Raw genomic sequence first — 26,156 nt, forward strand, 5'->3', positions numbered from 1 at the left:
ACACAGCACCGCAGGAAGAGGTCCAGGAATAACACACAGCACCGCAGGAAGAGCTGCAGGAATAACACACAGCACCGAGGAAGAGCTGCAGGAAGAACACACAGCACCGCAGGAAGAGCTGCAGGAATAACACACAGCACCGCAGGAAGAGCTGCAGGAATAACACACAGCACCGCAGGAAGAGCTGCAGGAATAACACACAGCACCGCAGGAAGAGCTGCAGGAATAACACACAGCGCCGCAGGAAGAGCTGCAGGAATAACACACAGCGCCGCAGGAAGAGGTCCAGGAATAACACACAGCGCCGCAGGAAGAGGTGCAGGAAGAGGTCCAGGAATAACACACAGCGCCGCAGGAGGAAGAGGTCCAGGAAGAACACACAGCGCTGCAGGAAGAGGTCCAGGAAGAACACACAGCGCTGCAGGAAGGGCTGCAGGAAAGGCTGCAGATTAAGTGAAATAAATGTGCCAAATTAAATAATTACTGCTCTCTGTACGGAAATAAAATAAATCATTGAAAATATTACTCCAGAGAGCATCATTTAGCCATAGATGGACTGGGTACTGTCGCCGGACGCTCTGGGCTGGGTACTGTCGCCGGACGCTCTGGGCTGGGTACTGTGGCCGGACGCTCTGGACTGGGTACTGTATCCGGACGCTCTGGACTGGGTACTGTGGCCGGACGCTCTGGACTGGGTACTGTATCCGGACGCTCTGGACTGGGTACTGTGGCTGGACGCTCTGAACTGGGTACTGTGGCCGGACGCTCTGGACTGGGTACTGTATCCGGACGCTCTGGACTGGGTACTGTATCCGGACGCTCTGGACTGGGTACTGTGGCCGGATGCTCTGGACTGGGTACTGTTGCCGGACGCTCTGGACTGGGTACTGTTGCCGGACGCTCTGGACTGGGTACTGTATCCGGACGCTCTGGACTGGGTACTGTGGCCGGACGCTCTGGACTGGGTACTGTCGCCGGACGCTCTGTGCTGGGTACTGTAGCCGGACGCTCTGTGCTGGGTACTGTAGCCGGACGCTCTGTGCTGGGTACTGTAGCCGGACGCTCTGGACTGGGTACTGTATCCGGACGCTCTGGACTGGGTACTGTATCCGGACGCTCTGGACTGGAGAGGCGCACTGTAGGCCTGGTGCGTGGTGCCGGCACTGGTGGTACCGGGCTGGAGACATGCACCTCAGGGCGAGTGCGGGGAGGAGGCACAGGACGTACTGGGTTGTGGAGGCGTACTGAAGGTCTGGAATGTAAAGCTGACACAACCCGTCCTGGCTGGATGCCAATCACGCTGCTTGGTCCTTTTATGGTGGGTTATTCTGTCACATTCGTTGAATGGAGGAGACCAAGGTGCAGCGTGATCTGAATATGTGATATATTGATAGGAAGACGGACACTAAACAAACTACAAAAATAACAAAACAAAAGTGAAGCTATACTACAAATGTGCAGACACAGGCAACTAGACATAGACAATAACCCACGAAATACCCAAAGAAGATGGCTGCCTAAATATGGTTCCCAATCAGAGACAACGATAAACACCTGCCTCTAATTCAGAACCAATCTAGGCAACCATAGACATACATAAACACCTAGATGGTAAACAACCCCATAAACCTACTAAACCCCTAGACCAGGGTGTCAAACTCAAATACCCAGTGGGCCAAAATGTAAAACCTGAACAAAGTCACGGGCCAACATTGAACAGATTAACCTTTTAATGGACCCAAACAAGTTTTGCTTTAACATTAAATATGGAACAAGCATCGCTTATTACCATACAATATATAATTTAATAGTGGAGACATGCAAAATCGAATTTCAAATGAAAAAACACATCAATGGCATTCATTTATTAAATAAATAAAATGTAAATAAAAATTGTATGCCTCTTTTCTATTTGCAGCCTTCTGATTTAAATACCAAAATAAACTTTTTCCACTGGCTAATAATTTTACAAATAAAATGATAATAAATCAATCAACCATTCAAGCCCATGCCTTGTAGCAAGAAAAAGTGCATAAAGAAAACTTTAATTATTGCACACTGGTCTAATCTGATGTGCCCAAGCCAGATACCTGGCATCTCTTCTTGGATGCTAGTTCATCAATGTCTGGGCTCAAGCTCTGAGCTGAAGAAATCCTCAGTATCGAGCGAAGATGTTCATCAGTCAGACGTCTCCTGTGAGTTGTTTTGGTCATCTTCATCGAGGAGAAAAGTTGCTCGCATAGATAAGTGCTGCCGAACATGGAGAGCATCTGAGCAGCTTGGGTGCGGAGCTGAGGCATTGTGTCAGGGATGAACCGTGGAAACTGTGCGGCGCCCACAGCATCATACTTTGACTTCAGCGTGTCGTTGCACTGGAGTTCAATCAGCTCCATTTGGATGTTGGTTGGTGCATTTTCCACATCAACTGCGAAGGGATTACTAAGCAGTTCAAACTTGCATTTCTGGGCATCGAAGTCGGCAAATCGCCGGCTAAACTCAGCGGCGAGAACACTGAGTTTTTCAGCAAACTGTGCGCATGGGAACACGGCGGTAGAGATCTGCGCTTTTATGGATTGGCAGCAGGGAAAATGCCAAGGGTTTCCTTGCAGCATCTGATTCTCCCACAGGCACAGTTTAGTTTTGAAGGCCCTCACTGCAGCGTACATGTCTGTGATGATGCGCCCCCGCCCCTGAAGCTGCAGGTTCAGCGCATCGAGATGGCTCGAGATGTCACAGAGAAAGGCCAGCTCACACAGGAACTTTTGCTCCCGGAGCTCTGCTGTATCCTTCCCTTTGGTTTCCAGGAATTGACATATTTCCTCACGCAGCTCGAAACATCTGTTCAGTACTTTTCCTCTGCTTAGCCATCTCACCTCTGTGTGATACGGCACGTCTGCGTATTCCGAACCACACTCCTCCAGAAAAGATTTAAACTGGCGGTGATTTAGACCTTTGGCTCTTATAAAGTTAACTACCTGTGTTACTGTGGTCATAACATGTTCCATCTTTAGGGCTTTGGCACACAGTGCTTCCTGATGTATGATGCAGTGGTAAACAGTTAGCTCACCTGCACAGTTCTCTTCCCGCATCTTCTCCCGAACCATGCCCACCAGTCCACTCTTTTTACCGCACATCGCTGGCGCACCATCTGTCGTTAATCCAACGAGTTTATCCCACGGCAGCTTTATTTCAGTTACACATTTGGAAACCTCCTCAAAGATTTCCTTTCCTGTGGTTGTGCCATGCATTGATTTGAATCCTAATAGCTCCTCCGTAACACACAGATTTGAGTCCACTCCACGGATGAAGACTGACAGCTGAGCAGTATCAGATGCGTCGCAGCTCTCATCCACAGCGAGGGAGAACGCAACAAAATCTTTTCCCTTTTCCATCAGCTGGTCATACAGATTGGTGGCAAGATCACATGTGCGATCAGCTACTGTGTTCCTGCTCAGGCTCACATTTGAAAATGCTTGTTTTTTCTCTGGGCATTTGAGGTCACAAACCTTCATCATGCACTTTTTCATGAACTCTCCCTCATTAAAGGGCCGGGCTGATTTTGCGATCTCTGCTGCCACTATATAACTAGCCTTTACAGCAGCCTTGCTTTGTGATGTGGCTTTTTTAAACATATTCTGTTGTGAAACCAAACTTCTTTTCATCTCCTCTACTTTCTGGCTCCTTTGAGTCATGTCCAGGTCCTTGTATTTGTCATGGTGTTTCGTTTCATAGTGTCGTCTAATGTTGTACTCCTTACTTACAGCCACGTTGACTCCACAAACAAGACAAACAGGTTTGTCTTTTACATATGTAAACAGATATTCTGCCTCCCACTTGTCCAGAAAGCTCCTGTTTTCTGCCTTTCTTTTCGCCATTTTTGGGAAGGGTTAGCTCACTGACAGTTGTAGCGTCTATGTTGCTATGACTACTGTCACAGAGGAGAGAGCGTTTCTGGGTCCTGTCCTGATTGGCGCGCGAAAACAGCAGAGCATTATGGGATTCGTAGTATTAGTGGTGAATGCGCTGTATAATACCGGCGGGCCAGCTCTAGTAGTAATTTGGTATTGTCTCGCGGGCCAAATATAATTACCCCGCGGGCCAAATTTGGCCCACGGGCCAGAGTTTGACACCCATGCCCTAGACAGTACAAAAAAACACACACATCACTCATGTCACACCCTGACCTAACCAAAACAATAAAGAAAACAAAGAATACTAAGGTCAGGGCGTGACAAGAGGATCAATGGCTTCTTAAAAAAAATGGCCTACAGTCCCGCAGTAATATAATAATAATAATAATAATAATAATAATGATAAAATATCTGGCAGCAGCTGAAAGGTCCTTCATAAATATGTCAAAAGTACATTTTGATGGAAAAAAACTGTTTGGATACGTGAGTGTCACTGACAGGTATAATGTCCTCCTCTTATTGCCTAAGAACTGTCCACGGTATGAGGAGGACATTTATTAGTCCATCAACTTTCATTGGCCTATGCTATTGGTTGCATTTAAGTGATGGGTCATTTGTTTCATTTAGCTCAGTATGTCAGTGTCATAGTAGCTTATCATTATGGTCAGGTGTGTGTGTGTGTGTGTTCATTTTTTAAATTTTATTGTAATGTCTTGTGTCATGTTAAACGATGTAGAATTGCAGCTGACTGGCAAAAACGTCTGTCTGACTGGCAAAACCGTCTGTCTGACTGGCAAACTTCTCAGCCCCTGGTCTTCAGGACTGACACTCTGATGACCACTAGAGGGTGGCAGTGCTCCATCACATTACCCTCTGTAGTCCTCTAGTACTGTCTCAGAGGTTGACCACTAGAGGGTGGTAGTGCTCCATCACATTACCCTGCTGTAGTACTGTAGCACTGTTTCAGAGGTTGACCACTAGAGGGTGGTAAGTGCTCCATCACATTACCTTGCTGTAATCCTCTAGTACTGTCTCAGAGGTTGACCACTAGAGGGTGGTAGTGCTCCATCACATTACCCTGCTGTCATCCTCTAGTACTGTCTCAGAGGTTGACCAATAGAGGGTGGTAGTACTCCATCACATTACCTCTGTAGTCCTCTAGTACTGTCTCAGAGCTTGACCACTAGAGGGTGGTAGTACTCCATCACATTACCTTGCTGTAATCCTCTAGTACTGTCTCAGAAGTTGACCACTAGAGGGTGGTAGTGCTCCATCACATTACCCTGCTGTAATCCTCTAGGACTGTCTCAGAGGTTGACCACTAGAGGGTGGTAGTGCTCCATCACATTACCCTGTTGTAATCCTTTAGTACAATCTCAGAGGTTGACCACTAGAGGGTGGTAGTGCTCCGTCACATTACCCTGCTGTTGTCAAGTACTGTCTCAGAGGTTGACCACTAGAAGGTGGTAGTGCTCCATCACATTACATTGCTGTAATCCTCTAGTACTGTCTCAGAGGTTGACAACTAGAGGGTGGTAGTGCTCCATCACATTACCCTGCTGTATTCCTCTAGTACTGTCTCAGAGGTTGACCACTAGAGGGTGGTAGCGCTCCATCACATTACCCTGCTGTATTCCTCTAGTGCTGTCTCAGAGGTTGACCACTAGAAGGTGGTAGTGCTCCATCACATTACCTTGCTGTAATCCTCTAGTACTGTCTCAGAGGTTGACCACTAGAGGGTGGTAGTGCTCCATCACATTACCCTGCTGTATTCCTCTACTGCTGTCTCAGAGGTTGACCACTAGAGGGTGGTAGTGCTCCATCACATTACCCTGCTTTCGTCCTCTAGTACTGTCTCAGTGGTTGACCACTAGAGGGTGGTAGTGCTCCATCACATTACCTTGCTGTAATCCTCTAGTACTGTCTCAGAGGTTGACCACTAGAGGGTGGTAGTGCTCCATCACATTACCCTGTTGTAATCCTTTAGTACTATCTCAGAGGTTGACCACTAGAGGGTGGTAGTGCTCCGTCACATTACCCTGCTGTAGTCAAGTACTGTCTCAGAGGTTGACCACTAGAAGGTGGTAGTGCTCCATCATATTACCTTGCTGTAATCCTCTAGTACTGTCTCAGAGGTTGACCACTAGAGGGTGGTAGTGCTCCATCACATTACCCTGCTGTATTCCTCTAGTACTGTCTCAGAGGTTGACCACTAGAGGGTGGTAGTGCTCTGTCACATTACCCTGCTGTAGTCAAGTACTGTCTCAGAGGTTGACCACTCGAGGGTGGTAGTGCTCCATCACATTATCTTGCTGTAATCCTCTAGTACTGTCTCAGAAGTTGACCACTCGAGGGTGGTAGTGCTCCATCACATTACCTTGCTGTAATCCTCTAGTACTGTCTCAGAAGTTGACCACTAGAAGGTGGTAGTGCTCCATCACATGACCCTGCTGTAGTCAGGTACTGTCTCAGAGGTTGACCACTAGAGGGTGGTAGTGCTCTGTCACATTACCCTGCTGTAGTCAAGTACTGTCTCAGAGGTTGACCACTCAAGGGTGGTAGTGCTCCATCACATTACCTTGCTGTAATCCTCTAGTACTGTCTCAGAAGTTGACCACTAGAGGGTGGTAGTGCTCCATCACATTACCCTCTGTAGTCCTCTAGTACTGTCTCAGAGGTTGACCACTTGAGGTTGGTAGTGCTCCATCACATGACCCTGCTGTAGTCCTCTAGTGCTGTCTCAGAGGTTGACCACTAGAGGGTGGTAGTGCTCCATCACCATACCTTGCTGTAATCCTCTAGTACTGTCTCAGAGGTTGACCACTAGAGGGTGGTAGTGCTCCATCACATTACCCTGTTGTAATCCTTTAGTACTATCTCAGAGGTTGACCACTAGAGGGTGGTAGTGTCACATTACCCTGCTGTAGTCAAGTACTGTCTCAGAGGTTGACCACTAGAGAAGGTGGTAGTGCTCCATCACATTACCTTGCTGTAATCCTCTAGTACTGTCTCAGAGGTTGACCACTAGAGGGTGGTAGTGCTCCATCACATTACCCTGCTGTATTCCTCTAGTACTGTCTCAGAGGTTGACCACTAGAGGGTGGTAGTGCTCCATCACATTACCCTGCTGTATTCCTCTAGTGCTGTCTCAGAGGTTGACCACTAGAGGGTGGTAGTGCTCCATCACTTTACCCTCTTGTATTCCTCTAGTACTGTCTCAGAAGTTGACCACTAGAGGGTGGTAGTGCTCTGTCACATTACCCTGCTGTAGTCAAGTACTGTCTCAGAGGTTGACCACTAGAAGGTGGTAGTGCTCCATCACATTACCTTGCTGTAATCCTCTAGTACTGTCTCAGAGGTTGACCACTAGAGGGTGGTAGTGCTCCATCACATTACCCTCTGTAGTCCCTAGTACTGTCTTAGAGGTTGACCACTTGAGGTTGGTAGTGCTCCATCACATGACCCTGCTGTAGTCCTCTAGTGCTGTCTCAGAGGTTGACCACTAGAGGGTGGTAGTGCTCTGTCACATTACCCTGCTGTAGTCAAGTACTGTCTCAGAGGTTGACCACTCGAGGGTGGTAGTGCTCCATCACATTATCTTGCTGTAATCCTCTAGTACTGTCTCAGAAGTTGACCACTCGAGGGTGGTAGTGCTCCATCACATTACCTTGCTGTAATCCTCTAGTACTGTCTCAGAAGTTGACCACTAGAGGGTGGTAGTGCTCCATCACATGACCCTGCTGTAGTCAAGTACTGTCTCAGAGGTTGACCACTAGAGGGTGGTAGTGCTCTGTCACATTACCCTGCTGTAGTCAAGTACTGTCTCAGAGGTTGACCACTCAAGGGTGGTAGTGCTCCATCACATTACCTTGCTGTAATCCTCTAGTACTGTCTCAGAAGTTGACCACTAGAGGGTGGTAGTGCTCCATCACATTACCCTCTGTAGTCCTCTAGTACTGTCTCAGAGGTTGACCACTAGAGTGTGGTAGTGCTCCATCACATTACCCTCTGTAGTCCCTAGTACTGTCTTAGAGGTTGACCACTTGAGGTTGGTAGTGCTCCATCACATGACCCTGCTGTAGTCCTCTAGTGCTGTCTCAGAGGTTGACCACTAGAGGGTGGTAGTGCTCCATCACATTACCTTGCTGCAATCCTCTAGTACTGTCTCAGAGGTTGACCACTAGAGGGTGGTAGTGCTCCATCACATTACCTTGCTGTAATCCTCTAGTACTGTCTCAGAGGTTGACCACTAGAGGGTGGTAGTGCTCCATCACATTACCCTGTTGTAATCCTTTAGTACTATCTCAGAGGTTGACCACTAGAGGGTGGTAGTGCTCCGTCACATTACCCTGCTGTAGTCAAGTACTGTCTCAGAGGTTGACCACTAGAAGGTGGTAGTGCTCCATCACATTACCTTGCTGTATTCCTCTAGTACTGTCTCAGAGGTTGACCACTCGAGGGTGGTAGTGCTCCATCACATTATCTTGCTGTAATCCTCTAGTACTGTCTCAGAAGTTGACCACTCGAGGGTGGTAGTGCTCCATCACATTACCTTGCTGTAATCCTCTAGTACTGTCTCAGAAGTTGACCACTAGAAGGTGGTAGTGCTCCATCACATGACCCTGCTGTAGTCAAGTACTGTCTCAGAGGTTGACCACTAGAGGGTGGTAGTGCTCTGTCACATTACCCTGCTGTAGTCAAGTACTGTCTCAGAGGTTGACCACTCAAGGGTGGTAGTGCTCCATCACATTACCTTGCTGTAATCCTCTAGTACTGTCTCAGAAGTTGACCACTTGAGGTTGGTAGTGCTCCATCACATGACCCTGCTGTAGTCCTCTAGTGCTGTCTCAGAGGTTGACCACTAGAGGGTGGTAGTGCTCCATCACCATACCTTGCTGTAATCCTCTAGTACTGTCTCAGAGGTTGACCACTTGAGGTTGGTAGTGCTCCATCACATTACCCTCTGTAGTCCTCTAGTACTGTCTCAGAGGTTGACCACTAGAGGGTGGTAGTGCTCCATCACATTACCCTGTTGTAATCCTTTAGTACTATCTCAGAGGTTGACCACTAGAGGGTGGTAGTGCTCCGTCACATTACCCTGCTGTAGTCAAGTACTGTCTCAGAGGTTGACCACTAGAAGGTGGTAGTGCTCCATCACATTACCTTGCTGTAATCCTCTAGTACTGTCTCAGAGGTTGACCACTAGAGGGTGGTAGTGCTCCGTCACATTACCCTGCTGTAGTCAAGTACTGTCTCAGAGGTTGACCACTAGAAGGTGGTAGTGCTCCATCACGTTACCTTGCTGTAATCCTCTAGTACTGTCTCAGAGGTTGACCACTAGAGGGTGGTAGTGCTCCATCACATTACCCTGCTGTATTCCTCTAGTACTGTCTCAGAGGTTGACCACTAGAGGGTGGTAGTGCTCCATCACATTACCCTGCTGTATTCCTCTAGTGCTGTCTCAGAGGTTGACCACTAGAGGGTGGTAGTGCTCCATCACTTTACCCTCTTGTATTCCTCTAGTACTGTCTCAGAAGTTGACCACTAGAGGGTGGTAGTGCTCTGTCACATTACCCTGCTGTAGTCAAGTACTGTCTCAGAGGTTGACCACTAGAAGGTGGTAGTGCTCCATCACATTACCTTGCTGTAATCCTCTAGTACTGTCTCAGAGGTTGACCACTAGAGGGTGGTAGTGCTCCATCACATTACCCTCTGTAGTCCCTAGTACTGTCTTAGAGGTTGACCACTTGAGGTTGGTAGTGCTCCATCACATGACCCTGCTGTAGTCCTCTAGTGCTGTCTCAGAGGTTGACCACTAGAGGGTGGTAGTGCTCTGTCACATTACCCTGCTGTAGTCAAGTACTGTCTCAGAGGTTGACCACTCGAGGGTGGTAGTGCTCCATCACATTATCTTGCTGTAATCCTCTAGTACTGTCTCAGAAGTTGACCACTCGAGGGTGGTAGTGCTCCATCACATTACCTTGCTGTAATCCTCTAGTACTGTCTCAGAAGTTGACCACTAGAGGGTGGTAGTGCTCCATCACATGACCCTGCTGTAGTCAAGTACTGTCTCAGAGGTTGACCACTAGAGGGTGGTAGTGCTCTGTCACATTACCCTGCTGTAGTCAAGTACTGTCTCAGAGGTTGACCACTCAAGGGTGGTAGTGCTCCATCACATTACCTTGCTGTAATCCTCTAGTACTGTCTCAGAAGTTGACCACTAGAGGGTGGTAGTGCTCCATCACATTACCCTCTGTAGTCCTCTAGTACTGTCTCAGAGGTTGACCACTAGAGTGTGGTAGTGCTCCATCACATTACCCTCTGTAGTCCCTAGTACTGTCTTAGAGGTTGACCACTTGAGGTTGGTAGTGCTCCATCACATGACCCTGCTGTAGTCCTCTAGTGCTGTCTCAGAGGTTGACCACTAGAGGGTGGTAGTGCTCCATCACATTACCTTGCTGCAATCCTCTAGTACTGTCTCAGAGGTTGACCACTAGAGGGTGGTAGTGCTCCATCACATTACCTTGCTGTAATCCTCTAGTACTGTCTCAGAGGTTGACCACTAGAGGGTGGTAGTGCTCCATCACATTACCCTGTTGTAATCCTTTAGTACTATCTCAGAGGTTGACCACTAGAGGGTGGTAGTGCTCCGTCACATTACCCTGCTGTAGTCAAGTACTGTCTCAGAGGTTGACCACTAGTGGTAGTGCTCCATCACATTACCTTGCTGTATTCCACTGTCTCAGAGGTTGACCACTCGAGGTGGTAGTGCTCCATCACATTATCTTGCTGTAATCCTCTAGTACTGTCTCAGAAGTTGACCACTCGAGGGTGGTAGTGCTCCATCACATTACCTTGCTGTAATCCTCTAGTACTGTCTCAGAAGTTGACCACTAGAAGGTGGGTAGTGCTCCATCACATGACCCTGCTGTAGTCAAGTACTGTCTCAGAGGTTGACCACTAGAGGGTGGTAGTGCTCTGTCACATTACCCTGCTGTAGTCAAGTACTGTCTCAGAGGTTGACCACTCAAGGGTGGTAGTGCTCCATCACATTACCTTGCTGTAATCCTCTAGTACTGTCTCAGAAGTTGACCACTTGAGGTTGGTAGTGCTCCATCACATGACCCTGCTGTAGTCCTCTAGTGCTGTCTCAGAGGTTGACCACTAGAGGGTGGTAGTGCTCCATCACCATACCTTGCTGTAATCCTCTAGTACTGTCTCAGAGGTTGACCACTTGAGGTTGGTAGTGCTCCATCACATTACCCTCTGTAGTCCTCTAGTACTGTCTCAGAGGTTGACCACTAGAGGGTGGTAGTGCTCCATCACATTACCCTGTTGTAATCCTTTAGTACTATCTCAGAGGTTGACCACTAGAGGGTGGTAGTGCTCCGTCACATTACCCTGCTGTAGTCAAGTACTGTCTCAGAGGTTGACCACTAGAAGGTGGTAGTGCTCCATCACATTACCTTGCTGTAATCCTCTAGTACTGTCTCAGAGGTTGACCACTAGAGGGTGGTAGTGCTCCATCACATTACCCTGCTGTATTCCTCTAGTACTGTCTCAGAGGTTGACCACTAGAGGGTGGTAGTGCTCCATCACTTTACCCTGCTGTATTCCTCTAGTGCTGTCTCAGAGGTTGACCACTAGAGGGTGGTAGTGCTCCATCACTTTACCCTCTTGTATTCCTCTAGTACTGTCTCAGAAGTTGACCACTAGAGGGTGGTAGTGCTCTGTCACATTACCCTGCTGTAGTCAAGTACTGTCTCAGAGGTTGACCACTCGAGGGTGGTAGTGCTCCATCACATTATCTTGCTGTAATCCTCTAGTACTGTCTCAGAAGTTGACCACTCGAGGGTGGTAGTGCTCCATCACATTACCTTGCTGTAATCCTCTAGTACTGTCTCAGAAGTTGACCACTAGAGGGTGGTAGTGCTCCATCACATGACCCTGCTGTAGTCAAGTACTGTCTCAGAGGTTGACCACTAGAGGGTGGTAGTGCTCTGTCACATTACCCTGCTGTAGTCAAGTACCCTCTCAGAGGTTGACCACTCAAGGGTGGTAGTGCTCCATCACATTACCTTGCTGTAATCCTCTAGTACTGTCTCAGAAGTTGACCACTAGAGGGTGGTAGTGCTCCATCACATTACCCTCTGTAGTCCTCTAGTACTGTCTCAGAGGTTGACCACTAGAGTGTGGTAGTGCTCCATCACATTACCCTCTGTAGTCCCTAGTACTGTCTTAGAGGTTGACCACTTGAGGTTGGTAGTGCTCCATCACATGACCCTGCTGTAGTCCTCTAGTGCTGTCTCAGAGATTGACCACTAGAGGGTGGTAGTGCTCCATCACATTACCTTGCTGCAATCCTCTAGTACTGTCTCAGAGGTTGACCACTAGAGGGTGGTAGTGCTCCATCACATTACCTTGCTGTAATCCTCTAGTACTGTCTCAGAGGTTGACCACTAGAGGGTGGTAGTGCTCCATCACATTACCCTGTTGTAATCCTTTAGTACTATCTCAGAGGTTGACCACTAGAGGGTGGTAGTGCTCCGTCACATTACCCTGCTGTAGTTAAGTACTGTCTCAGAGGTTGACCACTAGAATGTGGTAGTGCTCCATCACATTACCTTGCTGGAATCCTCTAGTACTGTCTCAGAGGTTGACCACTAGAGGGTGGTAGTGCTCCATCACATTACCCTGCTGTATTCCTCTAGTACTGTCTCAGAGGTTGACCACTAGAGGGTGGTAGTGCTCCATCACATTACCCTGCTGTATTCCTCTAGTGCTGTCTCAGAGGTTGACCACTAGAGGGTGGTAGTGCACCATCACTTTACCCTCTTGTATTCCTCTAGTACTGTCTCAGAAGTTGACCACTAGAGGGTGGTAGTGCTCTGTCACTACCCTGCTGTAGTCAAGTACTGTCTCAGAGGTTGACCACTCAAGGGTGGTAGTGCTTCATCACATTACCTTGCTGTAATCCTCTAGTACTGTCTCAGAAGTTGACCACTAGAGGGTGGTAGTGCTCCATCACATTACCCTCTGTAGTCCTCTAGTACTGTCTCAGAGGTTGACCACTAGAGTGTGGTAGTGCTCCATCACATTACCCTCTGTAGTCCCTAGTACTGTCTCAGAGGTTGACCACTAGAGGGTGGTAGTGCTCCATCACATTACCTTGCTGCAATCCTCTAGTACTGTCTCAGAGTTTGACCACTAGAGGGTGGTAGTGCTCCATCACATTACCTTGCAGTAATCCTCTAGTACTGTCTCAGAGGTTGACCACTAGAGGGTGGTAGTGCTCCATCACATTACCCTGCTGTAGTCCTCTAGTACTGTCTCAGAGGTTGACCACTAGAAGGTGGTAGTGCTCCATCACATTACCTTGCTGTAATCCTCTAGTACTGTCTCAGAGGTTGACCACTAGAGGGTGGTAGTGCTCCATCACTTTACCCTGTTGTATTCCTCTAGTACTGTCTCAGAAGTTGACCACTAGAGGGTGGTAGTGCTCTGTCACATTACCCTGCTGTAGTCAAGTACTGTCTCAGAGGTTGACCACTCGAGGGTGGTAGTGCTCCATCACATTACCTTGCTGTAATCCTCTAGTACTGTCTCAGAATTTGACCACTAGAGGGTGGTAGTGCTCCATCACATTACCCTCTGTAGTCCGCTAGTACTGTCTCAGAGGTTGACCACTAGAGGGTGGTAGTGCTCCATCACATTACCCTGCTGTATTCCTCTAGTACTATCTCAGAGGTTGACCACTAGAGGGTGGTAGTGCTCCATCACATTACCCTGCTGTAGTCAAGTACTGTCTCAGAGGTTGACGACTCAAGGGTGGTAGTGCTCCATCACATTACCTTGCTGTAATCCTCTAGTACTGTCTCAGAAGTTGACCACTAGAGGGTGGTAGTGCTCCATCACATTACCCTCTGTAGTCTTCTAGTACTGTCTAAGAGTTTGACCACTTGAGGTTGGTAGTGCTCCATCACATGACCCTGCTGTAGTCCTCTAGTGCTGTCTCAGAGGTTGACCACTAGAGGGTGGTAGTGCTCCATCACATTACCCTGTTGTAATCCTTTAGTACTATCTCAGAGGTTGACCACTAGAGGGTGGTAGTGCTCCGTCACATTACCCTGCTGTAGTCAAGTACTGTCTCAGAGGTTGACCACTAGAAGGTGGTAGTGCTCCATCACATTACCTTGCTGTAATCCTCTAGTACTGTCTCAGAGGTTGACCACTCAAGGGTGGTAGTGCTCCATCACATTACCTTGCTGTAATCCTCTAGTACTGTCTCAGAAGTTGACCACTAGAGGGTGGTAGTGCTCCATCACATTACCCTCTGTAGTCCCTAGTACTGTCTTAGAGGTTGACCACTTGAGGTTGGTAGTGCTCCATCACATGACCCTGCTGTAGTCCTCTAGTGCTGTCTCAGAGGTTGACCACTAGAGGGTGGTAGTGCTCCATCACATTACCCTGTTGTAATCCTTTAGTACTATCTCAGAGGTTGACCACTAGAGGGTGGTAGTGCTCCGTCACATTACCCTGCTGTAGTCAAGTACTGTCTCAGAGGTTGACCACTAGAAGGTGGTAGTGCTCCATCACATTACCTTGCTGTAATCCTCTAGTACTGTCTCAGAGGTTGACCACTCAAGGGTGGTAGTGCTCCATCACATTACCTTGCTGTAATCCTCTAGTACTGTCTCAGAAGTTGACCACTAGAGGGTGGTAGTGCTCCATCACATTACCCTCTGTAGTCCCTAGTACTGTCTTAGAGGTTGACCACTAGAGGGTGGTAGTGCTCCATCACATTACCCTCTGTAGTCCCTAGTACTGTCTCAGAAGTTGACCACTCGAGGGTGGTAGTGCTCCATCACATTACCTTGCTGTAATCCTCTAGTACTGTCTCAGAAGTTGACCACTAGAAGGTGGTAGTGCTCCATCACATGACCCTGCTGTAGTCAAGTACTGTCTCAGAGGTTGACCACTAGAGGGTGGTAGTGCTCTGTCACATTACCCTGCTGTAGTCAAGTACTGTCTCAGAGGTTGACCACTCAAGGGTGGTAGTGCTCCATCACATTACCTTGCTGTAATCCTCTAGTACTGTCTCAGAAGTTGACCACTAGAGGGTGGTAGTGCTCCATCACATTACCCTCTGTAGTCCTCTAGTACTGTCTCAGAGGTTGACCACTTGAGGTTGGTAGTGCTCCATCACATGACCCTGCTGTAGTCCTCTAGTGCTGTCTCAGAGGTTGACCACTAGAGGGTGGTAGTGCTCCATCACCATACCTTGCTGTAATCCTCTAGTATTGTCTCAGAGGTTGACCACTAGAGGGTGGTAGTGCTCCATCACATTACCCTGCTGTATTCCTCTAGTGCTGTCTCAGAGGTTGACCACTAGAGGGTGGTAGTGCTCCATCACTTTACCCTCTTGTATTCCTCTAGTACTGTCTCAGAAGTTGACCACTAGAGGGTGGTAGTGCTCTGTCACATTACCCTGCTGTAGTCAAGTACTGTCTCAGAGGTTGACCACTAGAAGGTGGTAGTGCTCCATCACATTACCTTGCTGTAATCCTCTAGTACTGTCTCAGAGGTTGACCACTAGAGGGTGGTAGTGCTCCATCACATTACCTTGCTGTAATCCTCTAGTACTGTCTCAGAGGTTGACCACTAGAGGGTGGTAGTCCTCCATCACATTACCCTGCTGTATTCCTCTAGTGCTGTCTCAGAGGTTGACCACTAGAGGGTGGTAGTGCTCCATCACTTTACCCTGTTGTATTCCTCTAGTACTGTCTCAGAAGTTGACCACTAGAGGGTGGTAGTGCTCTGTCACATTACCCTGCTGTAGTCAAGTACTGTCTCAGAGGTTGACCACTCGAGGGTGGTAGTGCTCCATCACATTATCTTGCTGTAATCCTCTAGTACTGTCTCAGAAGTTGACCACTCGAGGGTGGTAGTGCTCCATCACATTACCTTGCTGTAATCCTCTAGTACTGTCTCAGAAGTTGACCACTAGAGGGTGGTAGTGCTCCATCACATGACCCTGCTGTAGTCAAGTACTGTCTCAGAGGTTGACCACTAGAGGGTGGTAGTGCTCCATCACATTACCCTCTGTAGTCCTCTAGTACTGTCTCAGAGGTTGACCACTAGAGTGTGGTAGTGCTCCATCACATTACCCTCTGTAGTCCCTAGTACTGTCTTAGAGGTTGACCACTTGAGGTTGGTAGTGCTCCATCACATGACCCTGCTGTAGTCCTCTAGTGCTGTCTCAGAGGTTGACCACTAGAGGGTGGTAGTGCTCCATCACATTACCTTGCTGCAATCCTCTAGTACTGTCTCAGAGGTTGACCACTAGAGGGTGGTAGTGCTCCATCACATTACCTTGCTGTAATCCTCTAGTACTGTGTCAGAGGTTGACCACTAGAGGGTGGTAGTGCTCCATCACATTACCCTGTTGTAATCCTTTAGTACTATCTCAGAGGTTGACCACTAGAGGGTGGTAGTGCTCCGTCACATTACCCTGCTGTAGTCAAGTACTGTCTCAGAGGTTGACCACTAGAAGGTGGTAGTGCTCCATCACATTACCTTGCTGTATTCCTCTAGTACTGTCTCAGAAGTTGACCACTCGAGGGTGGTAGTGCTCCATCACATTACCTTGCTGTAATCCTCTAGTACTGTCTCAGAAGTTGACCACTAGAAGGTGGTAGTGCTCCATCACATGACCCTGCTGTAGTCAAGTACTGTCTCAGAGCTTGACCACTAGAGGGTGGTAGTGCTCTGTCACATTACCCTGCTGTAGTCAAGTACTGTCTCAGAGGTTGACCACTCAAGGGTGGTAGTGCTCCATCACATTACCTTGCTGTAATCCTCTAGTACTGTCTCAGAAGTTGACCACTAGAGGGTGGTAGTGCTCCATCACATTACCCTCTGTAGTCCTCTAGTACTGTCTCAGAGGTTGACCACTTGAGGTTGGTAGTGCTCCATCACATGACCCTGCTGTAGTCCTCTAGTGCTGTCTCAGAGGTTGACCACTAGAGGGTGGTAGTGCTCCATCACCATACCTTGCTGTAATCCTCTAGTACTGTCTCAGAGGTTGACCACTAGAGGGTGGTAGTGCTCCATCACATTACCCTGTTGTAATCCTTTAGTACTATCTCAGAGGTTGACCACTAGAGGGTGGTAGTGCTCCGTCACATTACCCTGCTGTAGTCAAGTACTGTCTCAGAGGTTGACCACTAGAAGGTGGTAGTGCTCCATCACATTACCTTGCTGTAATCCTCTAGTACTCTCTCAGAGGTTGACCACTAGAGGGTGGTAGTGCTCCATCACATTACCCTGCTGTATTCCTCTAGTACTGTCTCAGAGGTTGACCACTAGAGGGTGGTAGTGCTCCATCACATTACCCTGCTGTATTCCTCTAGTGCTGTCTCAGAGGTTGACCACTAGAGGGTGGTAGTGCTCCATCACTTTACCCTCTTGTATTCCTCTAGTACTGTCTCAGAAGTTGACCACTAGAGGGTGGTAGTGCTCTGTCACATTACCCTGCTGTAGTCAAGTACTGTCTCAGAGGTTGACCACTCGAGGGTGGTAGTGCTCCATCACATTATCTTGCTGTAATCCTCTAGTACTGTCTCAGAAGTTGACCACTCGAGGGTGGTAGTGCTCCATCACATTACCTTGCTGTAATCCTCTAGTACTGTCTCAGAAGTTGACCACTAGAGGGTGGTAGTGCTCCATCACATGACCCTGCTGTAGTCAAGTACTGTCTCAGAGGTTGACCACTAGAGGGTGGTAGTGCTCTGTCACATTACCCTGCTGTAGTCAAGTACCCTCTCAGAGGTTGACCACTCAAGGGTGGTAGTGCTCCATCACATTACCTTACTGTAATCCTCTAGTACTGTCTCAGAAGTTGACCACGAGAGGGTGGTAGTGCTCCATCACATTACCCTCTGTAGTCCTCTAGTACTGTCTCAGAGATTGACCACTAGAGGGTGGTAGTGCTCCATCACATTACCTTGCTGCAATCCTCTCGTACTGTCTCAGAGGTTGACCACTAGAGGGTGGTAGTGCTCCATCACATTACCTTGCTGTAATCCTCTAGTACTGTCTCAGAGGTTGACCACTAGAGGGTGGTAGTGCTCCATCACATTACCCTGTTGTAATCCTTTAGTACTATCTCAGAGGTTGACCACTAGAGGGTGGTAGTGCTCCGTCACATTACCCTGCTGTAGTCAAGTACTGTCTCAGAGGTTGACCACTAGAGGGTGGTAGTGCTCCATCACATTACCCTGCTGTATTCCTCTAGTACTGTCTCAGAGGTTGACCACTAGAGGGTGGTAGTGCTCCGTCACATTACCCTGCTGTAGTCAAGTACTGTCTCAGAGGTTGACCACTAGAAGGTGGTAGTGCTCCATCACATTACCTTGCTGTAATCCTCTAGTACTGTCTCAGAGGTTGACCACTAGAGGGTGGTAGTGCTCCATCACATTACCCTGCTGTATTCCTCTAGTACTGTCTCAGAGGTTGACCACTAGAGGGTGGTAGTGCTCCATCACATTACCCTGCTGTATTCCTCTAGTGCTGTCTCAGAGGTTGACCACTAGAGGGTGGTAGTGCTCCATCACTTTACCCTCTTGTATTCCTCTAGTACTGTCTCAGAAGTTGACCACTAGAGGGTGGTAGTGCTCTGTCACATTACCCTGCTGTAGTCAAGTACTGTCTCAGAGGTTGACCACTAGAAGGTGGTAGTGCTCCATCACATTACCTTGCTGTAATCCTCTAGTACTGTCTCAGAGGTTGACCACTAGAGGGTGGTAGTGCTCCATCACATTACCCTGCTGTATTCCTCTAGTACTGTCTCAGAGTTGACCACTAGAGGGTGGTAGTGCTCCATCACATTACCCTCTGTAGTCCGCTAGTACTGTCTCAGAGGTTGACCACTAGAGGGTGGTAGTGCTCCATCACATTACCCTGCTGTATTCCTCTAGTGCTGTCTCAGAGGTTGACCACTAGAGGGTGGTAGTGCTCCATCACATTACCCTGCTGTATTCCTCTAGTGCTGTCTCAGAGGTTGACCACTAGAGGGTGGTAGTGCTCCATCACTTTACCCTGTTGTATTCCTCTAGTACTGTCTCAGAAGTTGACCACTAGAGGGTGGTAGTGCTCTGTCACATTACCCTGCTGTAGTCAAGTACTGTCTCAGAGGTTGACCACTCGAGGGTGGTAGTGCTCCATCACATTATCTTGCTGTAATCCTCTAGTACTGTCTCAGAAGTTGACCACTCGAGGGTGGTAGTGCTCCATCACATTACCTTGCTGTAATCCTCTAGTACTGTCTCAGAAGTTGACCACTAGAGGGTGGTAGTGCTCCATCACATGACCCTGCTGTAGTCAAGTACTGTCTCAGAGGTTGACCACAGGAGGGTGGTAGTGCTCTGTCACATTACCCTGCTGTAGTCAAGTACCCTCTCAGAGGTTGACCACTCAAGGGTGGTAGTGCTCCATCACATTACCTTACTGTAATCCTCTAGTACTGTCTCAGAAGTTGACCACTAGAGGGTGGTAGTGCTCCATCACATTACCCTCTGTAGTCCTCTAGTACTGTCTCAGAGATTGACCACTAGAGGGTGGTAGTGCTCCATCACATTACCTTGCTGCAATCCTCTCGTACTGTCTCAGAGGTTGACCACTAGAGGGTGGTAGTGCTCCATCACATTACCTTGCTGTAATCCTCTAGTACTGTCTCAGAGGTTGACCACTAGAGGGTGGTAGTGCTCCATCACATTACCCTGTTGTAATCCTTTAGTACTATCTCAGAGGTTGACCACTAGAGGGTGGTAGTGCTCCGTCACATTACCCTGCTGTAGTCAAGTACTGTCTCAGAGGTTGACCACTAGAGGGTGGTAGTGCTCCATCACATTACCCTGCTGTATTCCTCTAGTACTGTCTCAGAGGTTGACCACTAGAGGGTGGTAGTGCTCCGTCACATTACCCTGCTGTAGTCAAGTACTGTCTCAGAGGTTGACCACTAGAAGGTGGTAGTGCTCCATCACATTACCTTGCTGTAATCCTCTAGTACTGTCTCAGAGGTTGACCACTAGAGGGTGGTAGTGCTCCATCACATTACCCTGCTGTATTCCTCTAGTACTGTCTCAGAGGTTGACCACTAGAGGGTGGTAGTGCTCCATCACATTACCCTGCTGTATTCCTCTAGTGCTGTCTCAGAGGTTGACCACTAGAGGGTGGTAGTGCTCCATCACTTTACCCTCTTGTATTCCTCTAGTACTGTCTCAGAAGTTGACCACTAGAGGGTGGTAGTGCTCTGTCACATTACCCTGCTGTAGTCAAGTACTGTCTCAGAGGTTGACCACTAGAAGGTGGTAGTGCTCCATCACATTACCTTGCTGTAATCCTCTAGTACTGTCTCAGAGGTTGACCACTAGAGGGTGGTAGTGCTCCATCACATTACCCTGCTGTATTCCTCTAGTACTGTCTCAGAGGTTGACCACTAGAGGGTGGTAGTGCTCCATCACATTACCCTGCTGTATTCCTCTAGTGCTGTCTCAGAGGTTGACCACTAGAGGGTGGTAGTGCTCCATCACTTTACCCTCTTGTATTCCTCTAGTACTGTCTCAGAAGTTGACCACTAGAGGGTGGTAGTGCTCTGTCACATTACCCTGCTGTAGTCAAGTACTGTCTCAGAGGTTGACCACTCGAGGGTGGTAGTGCTCCATCACATTATCTTGCTGTAATCCTCTAGTACTGTCTCAGAAGTTGACCACTCGAGGGTGGTAGTGCTCCATCACATTACCTTGCTGTAATCCTCTAGTACTGTCTCAGAAGTTGACCACTAGAGGGTGGTAGTGCTCCATCACATGACCCTGCTGTAGTCAAGTACTGTCTCAGAGGTTGACCACTAGAGGGTGGTAGTGCTCTGTCACATTACCCTGCTGTAGTCAAGTACTGTCTCAGAGGTTGACCACTCAAGGGTGGTAGTGCTCCATCACATTACCTTGCTGTAATCCTCTAGTACTGTCTCAGAAGTTGACCACTAGAGGGTGGTAGTGCTCCATCACATTACCCTCTGTAGTCCTCTAGTACTGTCTCAGAGGTTGACCACTAGAGTGTGGTAGTGCTCCATCACATTACCCTCTGTAGTCCCTAGTACTGTCTTAGAGGTTGACCACTTGAGGTTGGTAGTGCTCCATCACATGACCCTGCTGTAGTCCTCTAGTGCTGTCTCAGAGGTTGACCACTAGAGGGTGGTAGTGCTCCATCACATTACCTTGCTGCAATCCTCTAGTACTGTCTCAGAGGTTGACCACTAGAGGGTGGTAGTGCTCCATCACATTACCTTGCTGTAATCCTCTAGTACTGTCTCAGAGGTTGACCACTAGAGGGTGGTAGTGCTCCATCACATTACCCTGTTGTAATCCTTTAGTACTATCTCAGAGGTTGACCACTCGAGGGTGGTAGTGCTCCATCACATTATCTTGCTGTAATCCTCTAGTACTGTCTCAGAAGTTGACCACTCGAGGGTGGTAGTGCTCCATCACATTACCTTGCTGTAATCCTCTAGTACTGTCTCAGAAGTTGACCACTAGAAGGTGGTAGTGCTCCATCACATGACCCTGCTGTAGTCAGTACTGTCTCAGAGGTTGACCACTAGAGGGTGGTAGTGCTCTGTCACATTACCCTGCTGTAGTCAAGTACTGTCTCAGAGGTTGACCACTCAAGGGTGGTAGTGCTCCATCACATTACCTTGCTGTAATCCTCTAGTACTGTCTCAGAAGTTGACCACTAGAGGGTGGTAGTGCTCCATCACATTACCCTCTGTAGTCCTCTAGTACTGTCTCAGAGGTTGACCACTTGAGGTTGGTAGTGCTCCATCACATGACCCTGCTGTAGTCAAGTACTGTCTCAGAGGTTGACCACTAGAAGGTGGTAGTGCTCCATCACATTACCTTGCTGTAATCCTCTAGTACTGTCTCAGAGGTTGACCACTAGAGGGTGGTAGTGCTCCATCACATTACCCTGCTGTATTCCTCTAGTACTGTCTCAGAGATTGACCACTAGAGGGTGGTAGTGCTCCATCACTTTACCCTGCTGTATTCCTCTAGTGCTGTCTCAGAGGTTGACCACTAGAGGGTGGTAGTGCTCCATCACTTTACCCTCTTGTATTCCTCTAGTACTGTCTCAGAAGTTGACCACTAGAGGGTGGTAGTGCTCTGTCACATTACCCTGCTGTAGTCAAGTACTGTCTCAGAGGTTGACCACTCGAGGGTGGTAGTGCTCCATCACATTATCTTGCTGTAATCCTCTAGTACTGTCTCAGAAGTTGACCACTCGAGGGTGGTAGTGCTCCATCACATTACCTTGCTGTAATCCTCTAGTACTGTCTCAGAAGTTGACCACTAGAGGGTGGTAGTGCTCCATCACATGACCCTGCTGTAGTCAAGTACTGTCTCAGAGGTTGACCACTAGAGGGTGGTAGTGCTCTGTCACATTACCCTGCTGTAGTCAAGTACCCTCTCAGAGGTTGACCACTCAAGGGTGGTAGTGCTCCATCACATTACCTTGCTGTAATCCTCTAGTACTGTCTCAGAAGTTGACCACTAGAGTGTGGTAGTGCTCCATCACATTACCCTCTGTAGTCCCTAGTACTGTCTTCGAGGTTGACCACTTGAGGTTGGTAGTGCTCCATCACATGACCCTGCTGTAGTCCTCTAGTGCTGTCTCAGAGATTGACCACTAGAGGGTGGTAGTGCTCCATCACATTACCTTGCTGCAATCCTCTAGTACTGTCTCAGAGGTTGACCACTAGAGGGTGGTAGTGCTCCATCACATTACCTTGCTGTAATCCTCTAGTACTGTCTCAGAGGTTGACCACTAGAGGGTGGTAGTGCTCCATCACATTACCCTGTTGTAATCCTTTAGTACTATCTCAGAGGTTGACCACTAGAGGGTGGTAGTGCTCCGTCACATTACCCTGCTGTAGTCAAGTACTGTCTCAGAGGTTGACCACTAGAATGTGGTAGTGCTCCATCACATTACCTTGCTGTAATCCTCTAGTACTGTCTCAGAGGTTGACCACTAGAGGGTGGTAGTGCTCCATCACATTACCCTGCTGTATTCCTCTAGTACTGTCTCAGAGGTTGACCACTAGAGGGTGGTAGTGCTCCATCACATTACCCTGCTGTATTCCTCTAGTGCTGTCTCAGAGGTTGACCACTAGAGGGTGGTAGTGCACCATCACTTTACCCTCTTGTATTCCTCTAGTACTGTCTCAGAAGTTGACCACTAGAGGGTGGTAGTGCTCTGTCACATTACCCTGCTGTAGTCAAGTACTGTCTCAGAGGTTGACCACTCGAGGGTGGTAGTGCTCCATCACATTATCTTGCTGTAATCCTCTAGTACTGTCTCAGAAGTTGACCACTAGAGGGTGGTAGTGCTCCATCACATGACCCTGCTGTAGTCAAGTACTGTCTCAGAGGTTGACCACTCAAGGGTGGTAGTGCTTCATCACATTACCTTGCTGTAATCCTCTAGTACTGTCTCAGAAGTTGACCACTAGAGGGTGGTAGTGCTCCATCACATTACCCTCTGTAGTCCTCTAGTACTGTCTCAGAGGTTGACCACTAGAGTGTGGTAGTGCTCCATCACATTACCCTCTGTAGTCCCTAGTACTGTCTCAGAGGTTGACCACTAGAGGGTGGTAGTGCTCCATCACATTACCTTGCTGCAATCCTCTAGTAATGTCTCAGAGGTTGACCACTAGAGGGTGGTAGTGCTCCATCACATTACCCTCTGTAATCCTCTAGTACTGTCTCAGAGGTTGACCACTAGAGGGTGGTAGTGCTCCATCACATTACCCTGCTGTAGTCCTCTAGTACTGTCTCAGAGGTTGACCACTAGAAGGTGGTAGTGCTCCATCACATTACCTTGCTGTAATCCTCTAGTACTGTCTCAGAGGTTGACCACTAGAGGGTGGTAGTGCTCCATCACATTACCCTGCTGTATTCCTCTAGTACTGTCTCAGAGGTTGACCACTAGAGGGTGGTAGTGCTCTGTCACATTACCCTGCTGTAGTCAAGTACTGTCTCAGAGGTTGACCACTCAAGGGTGGTAGTGCTCCATCACATTACCCTCTGTAGTCCTCTAGTACTGTCTCAGAGATTGACCACTAGAGGGTGGTAGTGCTCCATCACATTACCTTACTGTAATCCTCTCGTACTGTCTCAGAGGTTGACCACTAGAGGGTGGTAGTGCTCCATCACATTACCTTGCTGTAATCCTCTAGTACTGTCTCAGAGGTTGACCACTAGAGGGTGGTAGTGCTCCATCACATTACCCTGTTGTAATCCTTTAGTACTATCTCAGAGGTTGACCACTAGAGGGTGGTAGTGCTCCATCACATTACCCTGTTGTAATCCTTTAGTACTATCTCAGAGGTTGACCACTAGAGGGTGGTAGTGCTCCGTCACATTACCCTGCTGTAGTCAAGTACTGTCTCAGAGGTTGACCACTAGAAGGTGGTAGTGCTCCATCACATTACCTTGCTGTAATCCTCTAGTACTGTCTCAGAGGTTGACCACTAGAGGGTGGTAGTGCTCCATCACATTACCCTGCTGTATTCCTCTAGTACTGTCTCAGAGGTTGACCACTAGAGGGTGGTAGTGCTCCATCACATTACCCTGCTGTATTCCTCTAGTGCTGTCTCAGAGGTTGACCACTAGAGGGTGGTAGTGCTCCATCACTTTACCCTCTTGTATTCCTCTAGTACTGTCTCAGAAGTTGACCACTAGAGGGTGGTAGTGCTCTGTCACATTACCCTGCTGTTGTCAAGTACTGTCTCAGAGGTTGACCACTCGAGGGTGGTAGTGCTCCATCACATTATCTTGCTGTAATCCTCTAGTACTGTCTCAGAAGTTGACCACTCGAGGGTGGTAGTGCTCCATCACATTACCTTGCTGTAATCCTCTAGTACTGTCTCAGAAGTTGACCACTAGAGGGTGGTAGTGCTCCATCACATGACCCTGCTGTAGTCAAGTACTGTCTCAGAGGTTGACCACTAGAGGGTGGTAGTGCTCTGTCACATTACCCTGCTGTAGTCAAGTACTGTCTCAGAGGTTGACCACTCAAGGGTGGTAGTGCTCCATCACATTACCTTACTGTAATCCTCTAGTACTGTCTCAGAAGTTGACCACTAGAGGGTGGTAGTGCTCCATCACATTACCCTCTGTAGTCCTCTAGTACTGTCTCAGAGATTGACCACTAGAGGGTGGTAGTGCTCCATCACATTACCTTGCTGCAATCCTCTCGTACTGTCTCAGAGGTTGACCACTAGAGGGTGGTAGTGCTCCATCACATTACCTTGCTGTAATCCTCTAGTACTGTCTCAGAGGTTGACCACTAGAGGGTGGTAGTGCTCCATCACATTACCCTGTTGTAATCCTTTAGTACTATCTCAGAGGTTGACCACTAGAGTGGTAGTGCTCCGTCACATTACCCTGCTGTAGTCAAGTACTGTCTCAGAGGTTGACCACTAGAGGGTGGTAGTGCTCCATCACATTACCCTGCTGTATTCCTCTCGTACTGTCTCAGAGGTTGACCACTAGAGGGTGGTAGTGCTCCGTCACATTACCCTGCTGTAGTCAAGTACTGTCTCAGAGGTTGACCACTAGAAGGTGGTAGTGCTCCATCACATTACCTTGCTGTAATCCTCTAGTACTGTCTCAGAGGTTGACCACTAGAGGGTGGTAGTGCTCCATAACATTACCCTGCTGTATTCCTCTAGTACTGTCTCAGAAGTTGACCACTAGAGGGTGGTAGTGCTCCATCACATTACCCTCTGTAGTCCTCTAGTACTGTCTCAGAGGTTGACCACTAGAGGGTGGTAGTGCTCCATCACATTACCCTGCTGTAGTCCTCTAGTACTGTCTCAGAGGTTGACCACTAGAGGGTGGTAGTGCTCCATCACATTACCTTGCTGTATTCCTCTAGTACTGTCTCAGAGGTTGACCACTAGAGGGTGGTAGTGCTCCATCACTTTACCCTCTTGTATTCCTCTAGTACTGTCTCAGAAGTTGACCACTAGAGGGTGGTAGTGCTCTGTCACATTACCCTGCTGTAGTCAAGTACTGTCTCAGAGGTTGACCACTCGAGGGTGGTAGTGCTCCATCACATTATCTTGCTGTAATCCTCTAGTACTGTCTCAGAGGTTGACCACTAGAGGGTGGTAGTGCTCCATCACAT

The sequence above is a fragment of the Oncorhynchus tshawytscha genome, linkage group LG31 (assembly GCF_018296145.1).
Source record: "Oncorhynchus tshawytscha isolate Ot180627B linkage group LG31, Otsh_v2.0, whole genome shotgun sequence".
Taxonomy (NCBI): Eukaryota; Metazoa; Chordata; class Actinopteri; order Salmoniformes; family Salmonidae; genus Oncorhynchus; species Oncorhynchus tshawytscha.